Source organism: Ailuropoda melanoleuca, chromosome 3 (assembly GCF_002007445.2).
Source record: "Ailuropoda melanoleuca isolate Jingjing chromosome 3, ASM200744v2, whole genome shotgun sequence".
Taxonomy (NCBI): Eukaryota; Metazoa; Chordata; class Mammalia; order Carnivora; family Ursidae; genus Ailuropoda; species Ailuropoda melanoleuca.
In genome coordinates, this window is record NC_048220.1 from 142,538,495 (window position 1) to 142,552,281 (window position 13,787).

The 13,787-nt window shown below is 51.1% G+C and overlaps 1 protein-coding gene across 2 annotated transcripts in view; it reads right to left on the minus strand.

Moving 5' to 3' along the window:
- TENT4A (terminal nucleotidyltransferase 4A) overlaps positions 1 to 13,781 on the minus strand; it is a 45,954-nt gene extending 32,173 nt beyond the window's left edge. For both annotated transcript variants that reach the window (XM_019803987.2, XM_011230093.3), the window contains exon 1: positions 13,489 to 13,781. The gene's annotated coding sequence lies outside the window, so the exon portion shown is untranslated. The remainder of the gene's footprint in view (positions 1 to 13,488) is intronic.
- Positions 13,782 to 13,787: the final 6 nt, after the last annotated feature.

A 13,787-nucleotide genomic window follows, 5' to 3' on the forward strand; every position in this document is an offset into this window, starting at 1 on the left:
TGCAACTTCCAAATGGTGGTCCACAGCTATCCCCAAGGCTACTTCAGGCTGGGTGGTGAGGAGCCAGTACTGGAGCCCAGACAGAAGAGTAAGCAGCAGCCAGACACGTACAGGTTGGGGGACAGCAGCCTAGGAAAAGAAAGAGCAGCCCAAGGCCCCCACAGCAAGGATGAGCTTGGGAGGCCTCGGGAATCAGGAGAAAGCCCACAAAGCCTAGAGAATAAGGGCACCCTGAGTCTGGGGCACAGCAACCCTGGACCAACTTTGGGGCAAACAAGACTGCCAGGCTTCAGAAGAAACCCAGTGGCCAGAAAGAAGAGGACCCAAGAGGCCTGAGAAAGCCAGAGTCCTTCAGGAAGACTTAGGCCCCGACAAAGGTGCCCACCGACAGCCCCAAGCCTGTCCCCTCTCCCCACGGGGCTGCTGGGTCCCAGAAAGGCTAGCCCAGAACACGGCCAGCCTTTCAAGCCTGCAGATGGGCTGAAATTTCTCAGTGAGGTGGAAAGGGCACACCAGGAACACACGTATGCCACATCAGCAGAAAGGCAGCCTGTGCGGTCTGCCCTGACAGCAACCCCATGAACAGGCCACAGCAAACAAAGAGGAACAGAAGAGAAAGGGACCCAGTACCTAATTGAAACAACAACCCCAGCACCAAAGAACACACAAGCTGAGATCGGGAAAAACCTGCTCCGGGGCCTTGTTCTACATTCTTGATAAGCACGTGTCAATAACATTGGGATTCAGAACGAGGGTCACAGGGGGCTGCTGTGTAAGGACACACACTGCAAGCTGGAGCAACAAGAACATAGTTCAACAAGATAAACACAGAGGAAAAAGAAAACGATTCAAGTCATCCAAGGGGAAAAGGTCTCCCTGGAGGGACGGAGGCGCTGCCAGCCACCAGAAGAGGAACCTGGCAGGCCTGGCAGCGTCGCGTGGAAGAGACGGTCTCCCTAAAGCAAAGGCAGAGCCCACTCTGTGAGTGGAAGAGCAGCTGTGCTCCAGGCAGGACGGACGCTGGGGGCCCACGCTGAGCCAGCCGCTGCACCAAGGGCCAAGCATGGACGAGAAGGCGGCTTCAGAAAGGCGACTCTTGCCCGAGATTTCTGACAACATTCACGGCCAGAGACATGGAGCAGCTCTGAGGCCACGAGACAGGTGTTCAGGCACACAGCAGGCCTCAGGGAACGTGGCACCAACTAACTTTCTTTAAAAACCTGACTGAACACACACAACAAAAAGATACTGACACAGGCTTCCATGTGCAGAGCTGGTGAACAAGCACAGGGGCGGGAGCCCAAGAGCTGCCGCGGCCCCAGGCGCTCTGCCGAGCTCAGGGCCAGGACCACAGGGAGCAAGGCCAGGGTCTCGGCCAGAGGAGCACGGTCTGCTCTGCAAAGCTCATTCCAGCACACACAGCCCAGGAAGACGCCGCTCATGTGAGCTCTGCCAGCAAGGACGCACCTTCCACGAAGCCCACCAGACACAGGGACCAAGTAAAGAAGTCAGGAAGAAGTCCCGGGAAGAGCGCTGGTGGGGACGTCTACATAAATACAAAACCAAGACTCATCCACTGCAAACTGTGGTCTCCTGGGTCCAGGCAGAACTGCAGCATCACCAGGAGCCCAGACTTGCCTGGGGTCAGAGGCCCTGCTGCTTTCCAGCGACCAGACCTTGCAGGATGCGAACGGTGCCCCCACATGGCACTGTCATAAGGATTTAATGTATCCACACAAGGTACTTAGAATAGGACCTGGCACTCGGTTAAAGCCTCAATAACTGGCAGCGATTATAATTACAGAACAAAATACAAACGCTTAACTCATGGTGACAACTAACATAATGCAAATCAGGAGGTAAAGAAATATAAAAGGGCTATTTTAGTCTGCTCAGGCCGCTGTTAACAGGACACCACAGACGGGGCAATTTAAACAACAGACATTTATTTCTCACAGTTCTGGAGGCTTCAAGTACAAGATCAGGGCCCTGGCGTGGTCAGGTTCCGGTGAGAGCCCTCTTCCTGGCTTGCAGACGGCTGCCTTCTCACTGTGTCCGCAACAGGGCCAAGAGCCAGTGAGCAATCTTGCCTCTTCTTATTAAGACACTAATCCCAGGATGAGACCCTGCCCTCCTGACCTCATATAACCCTAATCACCTCCCAAGGGCCCCTTCCCCAAGTATCATCACGTTGGCGTCTGGGGCTTCAACAAATGAATCGGGGGAGGACACAATTCATTCCACGGCAAGGACTAACATCTCTACCCTACAAAGCAGTAAACAAACAGATATGATTTCATTAAAACTTTTACTTTTTTTTTTTTTTTCACTCAGCCACTTAACATTTTCATCATTTTTGAAGGGGGAGTATCAAGCAGACTCCACACCCAGAGCAGAGCCAGACGTGGGGCTCAATCTCACGATCCTGAGATCATGCATGACCTGAGCTAAAACCAAGAGTCAGACACTTACCCAAATGAGCCACCCAGGCGCCCATCATTTTTTTTATGTTCTTGGTCTCAGCAATACCTCCTAAAAACTAGTATTTCCATCTGAGAGGTTCCACGTTACTTTCACTTTCAAGCAAAATTAAAAATTTAGTGAACTGTATTTAAAGAGAACGTGAGTTGTAATGGAAGTATCCCATTGATCAATCCATGTGTCCATCCTCCAGGGGCTTAATGAGAGAGGTCTACAGTGGCAGGTCACCTAACTGCACTTTGGTTATTTCCGGGTGGTGGACTCATGATTTTTAAGCTTTCTTTTTTTAAACACACATACACACACACACACACACAAATCCACTTAATAAAACTGAGTATTTAAAAGTCAGCAGAAAGCACTCTTAGACACTAACTCTAACTAAAGTGCTCAGCACACAGAACTGTGAGAGGGTTGGCATCACAACACGGCGGTGGGGTCACTGACCACTTAAAGAAGTCACTCCTGCAATGCAGGGTGACAGCACCATGCCTCATGCCTGCTTTGTAAACTACTTCCGACTCCTCTTCGGGAGATCAAGACAAAGATGTCCATTTTGGGGTGCCTGCACCGTTCAGAGCCTGGGCAGTGTTTCATGATGCTCTCTGCAACCTGAGAGATCATGTCTCTCGACCTACACACTGGAATTCAGTGTAATTCTTTTCTTCCTGTTATCATATCTCTTTGAACAATCCCTCTTTGCTCTGCATGTCTAGTGAGTAAAAAGATGTGCTGTGGAATCAGACTGCCTGGGACCCAAAGCCGGTGCTGCACCTACCAGGTGTGTGAGCCAGGGGGCTGCTATGCTCTGAGCCGCCCCCCCCCCATCCTGGGAGGGCCGCTAGAAACACTGCATGAAGGGGTGAGGGCTCGACAGGGCCAGTGATGATTATTACAGTGACAAGTGCTGAAGACCACTAACTTGATGGGAGCAAAGGAAGAGCTGAAGCACCCACCTGCAAAGGAAGGTCCCAAGAACAACGGGCATCTTCCCCATCCTCAAGCTTCTCACTTCCAATGGTCGTACCCCAAAAGCACACCTAAAAGGCCATTTTTACTCTTAACAATTTTTCGACCTTCAGTTTATTCCAAACCTTAACCTGTGACAGTTCTCACGGGTTCCCATTCTTTGGAATTTGGTCTCCATCCTATGCTCTTGTTTACATCATGCTTGCACGTAGAACTGTACATCAGTCTTTTGTGAGTCAGTCTTTGATGGAGACACAAAGTCCCTAGACTGATTCATCATCAGCTTCCTTCCAAGAGACAACTTATCACAATATTTCAGGATCTCTGCATTTCACAGGCCATGGAAGGTATCCTCTTATATACGTCAGCCATCACTTCAGAGTTGTCCTTCAATTTTTAAAAATCTGTTTGCTTAAATTTAGAGAAGATGTCTATAACCAAAATACTCTCCTGCATTGCACTATGGCTCCCATCTCTGCCAGTTCACCACGTTCCTGCTTCTTGCTCCTGATTCGAGCACATCTGTTCCCCTCCTGGGGAGGCAGGGGTGAAGTGCACAGGCTTTCCAGTCCAGCACGCCCACTGGGAGGCTGCAGCTCTCCTATTTTCTGGTCGCAACATGGGAAAGATGCTTCATCTACTAAAACTTACTCCCTCTTTACAACGAATTATCGACAAGAAGAAATGGGAGGAGGCGTTCAACAAACGCTCACTGGTCCTGCTTTTGGCTTTCAGCAGTCCTCAGTTAAAATAGCAACTCATCAAACGCTCCGTTTTTCCTAGACAGCAATTTGCAAGAAAAATCCAGATGAGAGGAGCCCTGCTCCCTCCAGCACAACCTCCCTCCAGGCCAGTCCTGGAATGTCTGCAAAAGCAGGAACCTCAGCATACTACAGCAGCAGGACTGGCTTCTGGTCCCCAAACCCTCCCCAACAAAGCTCACCCAAGCCCACCTTCAGCATCTTCGTCATCTGACTTCGTCATTTGACTGTGCAAGTCCTTACAGGAGGACCTTGGTTCTCCCTCTCCCTCAATCTGCTCTCTCTATTCAGAAACACAAAAAAGGAAATGGCCCTCTACCAATGCAGTGAAGCCGGGTTCCCAGGGTGAGTTGCTAATGCCCCTCCCACACATCTTGAAGAGGTCTCTTTCACGAACACTGTCTGGGGCTCCCTGACATCAGTGCTGGAATGATGTCAGCCTGGCTAGGCTTCAGTTTTCTGTCTGCTGAAGAGGAATGGTGTCATCCATTCCTGCTCCGAGAACACACAAAACTCACGGAAATTCATGCACAGAGCCGAGCCCCACCCCACCCCCCCACCCCCCGGGAGCCACAGGCGGCGGGGGTGGGGGGGGGCCCCGCTGCGTGCCTGAGAAGACTGGTTGGCCGGCAAGAGACCGTCCAGATTCTGTCACCAACCCAGAAGGCAGAAGGGCCAGACCACCACCTCCAGGCTGGACTAGAAGCTTGGAGCTGTACCGAGCTGTTCCGTGTTGCACTCTGCCATGAACTGAGACCATGCTTCGTGTGCTATCGAAACAGCAGCCCTTTGAAAAGGATATCCGCCAGAAACTCAGAAACACCATTTCTAGAGCTTTCCAGTGGTGGCCTGCTGAGCACCACAGCTTTTGCTGTTGTTCCAGTTTGGATTTATTTAGGCAGCAGTTACTGAATCAAACACTGTGTTTCGAATAAAAAGTCTAAAGTTACTCCAGGTTGGTGCATCCAAACATAAGGCTATTTAAGTTTTCATTAAAATTAAATGCAATTAAAATCCAGTGCCACATTTGCATCAGTGACGTGTCAAGCGCTCCATGGCCACAAGGCCCCAGCGGCCACTGCACTGGGCCACACAAAACCAGAGTCTTCCCATCTTCACAGCGTGTGCCATGGGACAGTCGCTCCAGTGCCACACTGCCCCGTCCCTCGCTTTTGCTTTCCTCACGGTTCACAGAAGTAAGAAGCTACAAAGAGCTTGGAGAAAGAACATGCACTCCTACTACGTGCACAGAACCAAAAATCCTAAACAACTTTCCACAAGTCGCACGTGGCGACACAGCTGCTACAACAGAACAGAGTGGCCCGTGAAGCTCTGGAAAGATGCTTAACTTAAAACCCACAGAACACACTACTTAGGCACTGTTTAAATTTTTAAAATCCGAAAAGAATGCCTTGACTCAAAGGAAAAGTGTCTCCCCAACATCGCATGGTTCCCTGAAGACTATGAACTTCAGGCTTTAGCACCTTCTTGGAGAAAAGCTCTGGCCTAAGAGGGGAATTTGTATTTTCAAACCCGGAGCAAAAGGCTTCTTCCGTCCAGTTGGCAACGAGCCCCACCTAATTTTTGGTTTCAATTTCCTCAGAGAAGAGAGCAGAAAAGGGAAGGAAAGGAGTGGCCTTCTCAAGCCTCCACGTCACAGTTCATACGTACTTCCAAGTCTCCTTTACTTGGCACGTCCTGCCAGAGGATGTCGCAGACCTAGCTCCACGGGTGGGGAAACTGAGGCTCAGAAGTCAGAACCCACCAGGAAACCAGTCAAAACCAGAACTGTGAATGAAGCTGAAGGGGGTAGGATGCAGGCGAACCGAGTTAACTCAAGGCCACGGGCTTGCCTCCCAATGGTGGAGGAAGATACCAGCCAAATGGTTCCAAGCAAAATGAACGGATTTGATTTTTCATTTCCCTTCCACTCCTGCATCCTGGCCATTGCTTCTGATCTACAGGATTCCAGAAACACACCAATCATCTGAAATCTCTCTCAAATATGGAAAGACAGAAACCACCTCCATCCCCATGTTATCACTCAGGAAATTAACGCCAGTCTTAAACCGCAGGAGGCCTAAATGGTTCTACAGCGCGGCTGACCTGGGAATTAAAGCGAGCACAAACCCACAATAAAAAGGCATGTTGCTGACAATGAAAGACATTCCCTGCCAACGGGAGCCTCAGACGCACTCCCACCGAGTCAGCCCGTCAGTGCGGTGATGGACAAACTGCGCTGAGACCCTGTGTGCTGGGACAGAGAGCGGCGCCTCCTCCAGCCACCGGCACGCGAGCACCCGCCCCGGAGCTCAGGACAGCCCCGCCTGATCACAGGACGCTGACCAGATGACTGAGGGACGGGCAATGTATCTTCATACTTTCCTCAGTTTTCTAACTTTGCCATGGTGAGGTATTAATTTCATAATAACATAGAAAAACCGGCTACATCTAAATGGTCATGCCTTTCAAATACAGAATTTTCTGAAAGCTGTCTGCTTCTGAGTTCCACATTGCAAGCTATAAACCTGGTCTAACCACACTCTTTGGGAAGATAAGCAGATAAACTACAATCAACTTACTTTAATATTCTGCATTTAAATAACTTCAGAGTTGGCAATCAAATCTTCAAAAATTCTAAGACAACAAAAGTTATCTTTAGCACCTGATTTAAACATTCTAACCTGCCGCCCCTCATTAGTTCATCTAAGAGGTCAGACCCTTTCACTCACTCATTCACCCACTCATCAGACACTTATTCGGAGGTGGCTAGTAGCACCCATGTGGCCCTGGGAATGCAGGCGAAGACACAGCCCCTCCTCCCCAAGCGGACGCGGGAGACCAGTGCTCAGTGGTCAGTTGTGTCAGAGCGGCAGTCACTCCACAGGAAGGGGCCAGGGTAGGACTGCGTGGGAGTGAGCTTGCTCTGAAGAGAGGGTCACAGCCCATGGGCGGGGGAGGCCCCCACTCCCATGAACTTGGGCTGCCACACAAGCGGTGCGGGGTCTTGTGCAAAGCAAAGACAGACTGCTATGAACTGAGACCTAAATTCCAGGGGCAACTTGAGTGAATCACCAGGCATCCCCACCTGTCCCCGCCCCAGGAATGACAGCTTTCTGAAGCTGGCCAATGCAGGGGGCCTCATGAACAGGGCTTTTCAATTGCCATGGTTCTCATGTATTCATTCTGATGGCTTTCACGTACACTTCTCTTAGATGACATGAGAGGCACAGAGAGGCACTGAGATAGAGTCACTCTGGTTGCCTGAGTTCAGTCATGATGACCAAGCCAGGGGACAGGACCAGCAATATACTGGAGTCATCACAATGGGCCAGAGTCCAGTCAAGGGAGAGAAGTGCTGGAAAAGAAAACCACATCCTACTCATTACCTAAGGTGGTTAGGTCTAGGAGCATGCCTCCAGGCATGGCAGGAAGCCTCCAGAAGATTCCACCCCCTGATCCTCAGAACCTGCGGCTAAGACGAAGTCATCACCACTCCTGTAATGTGCTGTATTATCACATGCCCTTAAGAGAGACAATTACCTGGGTGGGCCTCACCCAATGACCCGAGGCCTTAAAGCAGAGGGCTTCCTCCAGCTGGCGGAGACACGGTCAGACAGATCCAAAGTTCTGCTGCCAGTGCAAAGATGGAGGGACCACAAGTCAAGGAAGGCAGAGATGGCTTCATGGAGCTGAGACAGGCCCCCGGCTGGCAGCTAGCAAGGAACTGGGGACCTAAGTCCTACAACAGCAAGGAACTGAATTCTGCCAATAGGAGTAAGTTTGCAAGAGGAGCCGGAGCTCCAACCACGAATGCAGCAGCCAACACCTTGCCTACAGCCTGGTGAAAGCCTGAGAAGGAAGCCAACCAAGCCATCCCAACCTCTGACACGCAGAGTCCGTAACACAGTAAATGAGTACTGGGTTAAGCCGCTAAGTTTGTGCTCATTTGTCCCACAGCAACAAAGAACAATTGCAGCATGGAAGTCTTCGAGTAAGACATTTAATTTGCAGTGCAAATCCCAACTGTGGGAAGATGCACCCCTGACCACCCTACCTGGGACGCACACTGGCACGGGGGACGCGTGCCTTGGGCAACTGTCGCAATCACCAAGATCATCCATCTGCCTTTACTCCAGTGCCACACTCACTCAGCAGCCTTGGGAGAAGACCAGAGCGTTCCGAGGGGCCTCTCCAGGGCATCGGCCAGCAGCAAGCTCCTCGGGATCCCGTAAGCATGACACAGTGACCCCTCACCTGTCAGCCTGCACTCCGTGCAGGAGCAACACCACGTTTCCCAGCTTCAACATGGGAGGCTGCTATTTGTTTTGTCTAGTGTTTTTACAGCCCTCTTTCATTCCGTGACTAAAAACAAACAAACAAACAAACAAAAAAAAACCCAACAGATCCTAAAGAATACTAACCCACCGTACAAAAAGTCCTCATTTCCCAGGATAACCACGACACCTCCTCCCATCGGACATTCACGACTCCATTTACAATGGGGACCAAAATTTCTTATTAACTAGTGACCCAAAGGAGGTCTGAGGCTTTACCTTGAAAAACCCTAAAATTAGGAAAAATTAATACTTTAAAACATTTACTTAAAAATTAGTTTCCAAGGCACTCGATCACAACCGTGTTATCTCTAAGAAACAAATGGCATTGCTGGGGTACTGCTCTTCCCTCACAAGCTCCCAGCAGCAAGATGGGGTCCACTCCACCCCACTGTGACTTCTGCAGCCTGAGCATTTTCTGCAAAAAACATTTGAGGTCTCTATCTTCCCCAAGGACTCCTCCAGCCTGTTTCATCTTCCAATCCTTTTCCAGGGTGTCTGTCCTGCCCTCCTCTACGGCAACCCCTTCTCCAAGTGTCGGCAGTCCTGTGTCCGTCTTTGCTTATCAGTGACTGGGTGAAACTTTCCCAACTTCATCACAGCCCGCATCCCGCACTGGATTTTTCGATCTCACTTTGCAGTGACAGGCGTACTGGGCAGGAACAAACGATGCTGTTACTAAGGTGGGAGGAACCTTTGAGGAGGAGCTGATTCATATGGTCAGGACAGGGGCACATGTGTGCACAGCTTCCATCCACAACCTTATACCTGGGGGGTTACAGATGACAAACACGGAGAAAACAAGGCCCGTGCGGACCAACAGCACCTTGCGACGCAGGTCTCGTACTAACCTCTCCCACATGTCCTGTGGTGCATAAAGGCGGGGATAGGACTGAGAGCGAGGCAACAGGAGTGACCATGCTGGACTCTGCCATGTGCCCTGCTGGGCTTTCACAGGCGCCCTCCCACTGGGTCCCCACAAGGACGCGCTGGGGGAGGGGGATCACATGCGTGCAACTTCGGGTACTGCCAAGTCAGGCTGGACGCACAGAGGGAGAGGAGGGATCCCGGATACTCCTCCAGGCTCTGACTCTCAGAACAGAGAGAAGACAACACATGGAGTTCTGCGGGTGTGGCTAGCCACCCTATGAACAACACAGGTCCGTGTCTCACCAACTTCAGATGAAGAGCTGAATATTCTCTGAGTGAATAGAAGATCTCAAAAAATTAAACACTGTTGAAGGCCCTGCAGAAAGGATGCTGCATGATGGTTACACGCTGCAGGCAGGCCAGAGAGGACAACCTACAGAGGGCCAAAGCCCACACAGAAGCTTGCTCAGGGCCTGGCCTGCAGGAGCCTGCCGAGGCTGGGGGTCTTCCCTCATTCCATTACGCTCTTCCCGGGGCTCTACAGGGCACCAGTAAGGGTGCGGCAATGCACTTGGGGTCCAAGCTCCCACCCTTCCTCACCTGGGACTTTTCTTTGCCTTTCAGCTGACGAGGTTTCTGAAGCTGTCAGGACTGACCAGGGCTAAGTATCAACACGTCACTGGGCCACGGCGGGTGGAGGTGAGGGCCTGTGAAGGTGACAGGGGCCAGAGGCTGGGAAGCGCAGGGCCCGGGAGCCCGTCCACACCTGCCCGTGTCTCTAAGTCAGAAGCCCAGAGAGACAGCACATTTAACACCGTTGCCAAAACAGAAGTTTGAGAGTTAACGGGAACACGGAGCAAGAACTAGAGCAGCGCCACAAGCAGCACCTGCCCTGCACGGCTTTGAGGGTCCCAGCTCTGACCCCCGTCCTCCTCCGAAGCTGCTTCTTCACCTCACTCAAGGCTGAAAGCAGACTGGCAAGCTCATGAGGCCAGGCACCAGCACAGTTTCTAGAACAAACAGCACAGGCTGCTCCAGCAGCTACCACACAAATGCCCGACCGCCTCTGGCTGGTGCGACGCAACCTCCCACAGCAACAGGCAACTGCTTATCCTTTCTTGAGGACTACAGACGTGGTCCTTCCAGAAATGCCTGTCCTGGGACTACACAGTAAGTCTGAGCTGCTGCTCACCAGCAAGGCTCCTTTCTACTGACCAGGCCAACGGCGCTCTCATCACAGTGCTTTCCCTTTCTGAGCTATAGATGAAACACACGGTGGTGGCCTTCCGCATCGCTCTGAGTAAGCTGGTGGCCAGCAGTAAGTTCTAGAAAGACTTTTTCTGGATACCAAAAAGTGAGCTGCCACCAGCCCAGCAGTCCTCCGCGGAAATGGTCATCAGGAACGCCAACGTCCTCTGACCACAGGCATAGCCCCACAGTTCAAGTGCTACTCTGGCTTCCTACTCCTCTGCTCTGTCCCTCCTAAAACACTGGCCTGCTAGAAGCATTCAGAGTAGCAAACCAAGAGGGGGCACCCCACCCTTCTAGGCACAGGGCAGGCAATCCTAGCAGGCTCCTCCTCTAGGCAGTGTTGGCCACAAGTGGACAGACCCCGAGTGGTACACATCACCCACAGAGGCAGGCAAGGAAGGGTCGGCAGCCAAGGACAGAAAAAGGAGCATTACCAAGAGCATGACTGCACTGGCTCCCGTTCAGGTAAGTGAAACTGTGGAACTCTTGGCTACTTCAGAGCCTACTCTTCAACCCCACACGAGGCCTCTGAGCAGAAATCTCACAGGCCAGCAGGGGGTGGCAGGGCAGGACCCTCAGCAGGTCCCCCGGCAGTGCCCAGGACAGTAGCACCCTGGAGGTATGCTGAGAGGCTCAGGCTTTCTAGTCTTTAACCTCAGGAGCACCCCAGAGATGCCATCACAGGGTTCTAAAGGGGTCAGACCTAACCAAACCTGCGGACGGAGATGATCCCACTGGCAGTTCTGGGAGAGGCCCAGAGGCTGGCAACTGTGTGTTAAGAGGACTACCTCGGGCTACTGGGCCAATCTCCACTAGAAGTGACAAATCAGCACAAGGGTAAAGAGAAGGTGCAGGGGATCTGATGAAAGACTAGACTGGGGAGATGGACAAGGAGGAGAGAAGACCATCTGGACAGGACAGACTGTGCTAGTGTGTGCTGGGCAGGGGAACTCATGGAGCGCCAGGGCTGAGAGTCAAGATCAAGAGACGGGTATCTTGCAGGCCAACCACTGCCTCAGATCCTAGCAAATAACCTGGTACTTAGTGGGCTCATTTATTTAAAAAAAGCAGCAGCAAGGGCACCTGGGTGGCTCCGTCAGTTAAGCGTCTGCCTTCGGCTCTGGGTCAAGATCCCAGAATCCTGGGATCCAGATCAAGCCCCAGTCTTGGCTCCCTGCTCAGTGGGGAGCCTGCTTCTCCCTCTCCCTCTCCTCCCTCCTTCCCACCCCAGGCTCCTGCTCTTGGTCTCTCTCAAATAAATAAATAAAACCTTAAAATCTTAAAAAAAAAAAAAAAAAAAAAAAAAAAAAAAGCAACAGCAATGTACATACTGAAGCTTACCAAAAACCTAAGGATGAGAAAACAGCTTCCAGGGCCTGTGTAATTTGCAGAAGGGCATGCTGCTGCCACTGCCAGCAGGTCAGGGAAGAAGCAAGACTTGGGACTGTCTGGACCCCAAAATGCTCTACAAGTGAAGAGCACCTGTCTTCCTATTTTCGTAGCACTAAGAGTCAGTTCCAGGCTGGAAAACTGTAGCCCCCCCCACCCACCCCGCGCCCCAACGGAGGAACTCACGTATGATGTTACACATCAAGAAATTGCTCCCCACCACCTCTTCTTGGACAGTTTGATAAGTAAGGACAGGAGGAAGAAAAGCCAAAGAAGAATGGCTCCTACTTGGGACTGAAATGCACACTGGCGCTTCAGGAAATTTAAGAAAGTAACACTTCTAACCCAAACCAGGTGAAACAAATTGCAGGACATGAAGCTCTTAGACTATCTCATATGCTTTAAAGTAGTATCAACTTACGTATTTTCAAACTTGAATAAACAGACTTACAAAAAAAAAGTTACGTTAATAAGTAATCTCAATATCTACCAATTATTGCGTTTGTAGAACTCTAGTATTTGTAGAAAACGCTAATACCTTGGAAAAACCTTAGGCAGCTTTTTAACCAGCACACAACTTGCAAAGAAAGTTTATGATTTAAGTCTTGAAGTACTGACATAAAATCTATGTACAAATGCTTTGTTTCTAGGTGCTCAGAAAAGCACAGGAAGGCAAAGGGCTGGGTAGGTACCATTCCCACCTGAACAGCCTCACCTGGGACTGCTTCAACCCATACTTCCACCCGCATCCCCCACGTTTTCTTTTTTTAACCAGTCCCTGTCATTTGTAACTGCACTAAACTTAAATGGAACTTCTAATTCCCTCTTGGCCAACGTGGAAAAATTTAAAATAAAAACGTCATCTTCCAAAGGATATGTGCTACAAACGTTTTTGTCTTCTTTGAAGGCTATCAACTACTTTTTAAAAACGACAAAAAATGCTTTTATGTTAATTTCTGCATAAAATTAAATCATACACAACCCCTCATCCAAAAAATTTACTTGTAAATTCACTGTTGGTTAAATTGTATCACTACCAAAACAAAACAAAACCCAAAAAGAATCATCTTCTAAAAGGATTTTCTCAAAAAGAAAAAAAGTTATTATTTAACCAATATTTACCTTCAACTTGATTCAAGTTCCCGGCAATACTAAAACCATCTGCAGCTGACATAAAGCTCCACACCCGTCTGCACCCTACTTTGACAAAGGGTCCCTAACATGTCTTGGGGAGAGAAAAAAAGTGAAGTATCCGACACCCCCTTCCAGCGGCACAGGTCGGGTTCAGCGGCCCCTTTTCCTGCGCTGTCAGTTTTGGGATCCGAGCAGCAGATGGCCCATTTACAAGAGGAATTTAATTTTTAATGAAACGGGAAGCCTTCCCGCACCGAGTCGGACCCCGGCTTCTCCCGCGCGCGCCCCGCACTCACCCCTGGATGCCGGGGCTGTACGCGCGGCTCTTCCACGGCGTGCCGGGCCGAGGCGCCTGGGGCCCGGGGCCGCCCCCTCCACTCAGGGCGGCCGCGCGGCTGCCCGACAGCAGGTAGTTGAGGCCGTAGGTGCTGGCCTTGTTCTCGCGTTTCCGGCGGCCCGGGTGGAACTGGTGCTGCGGCGGTGAGCCGGCGGGCGCGGGGCCTCGCGGCCCGGGGTGCCCGTTGGCCGCGCCAGGGGCGCTCGGCGGGCCGTCGGCGAAGTGGAAGAAGGCGCCGCCGCGGCCGCCGCCCGCCCG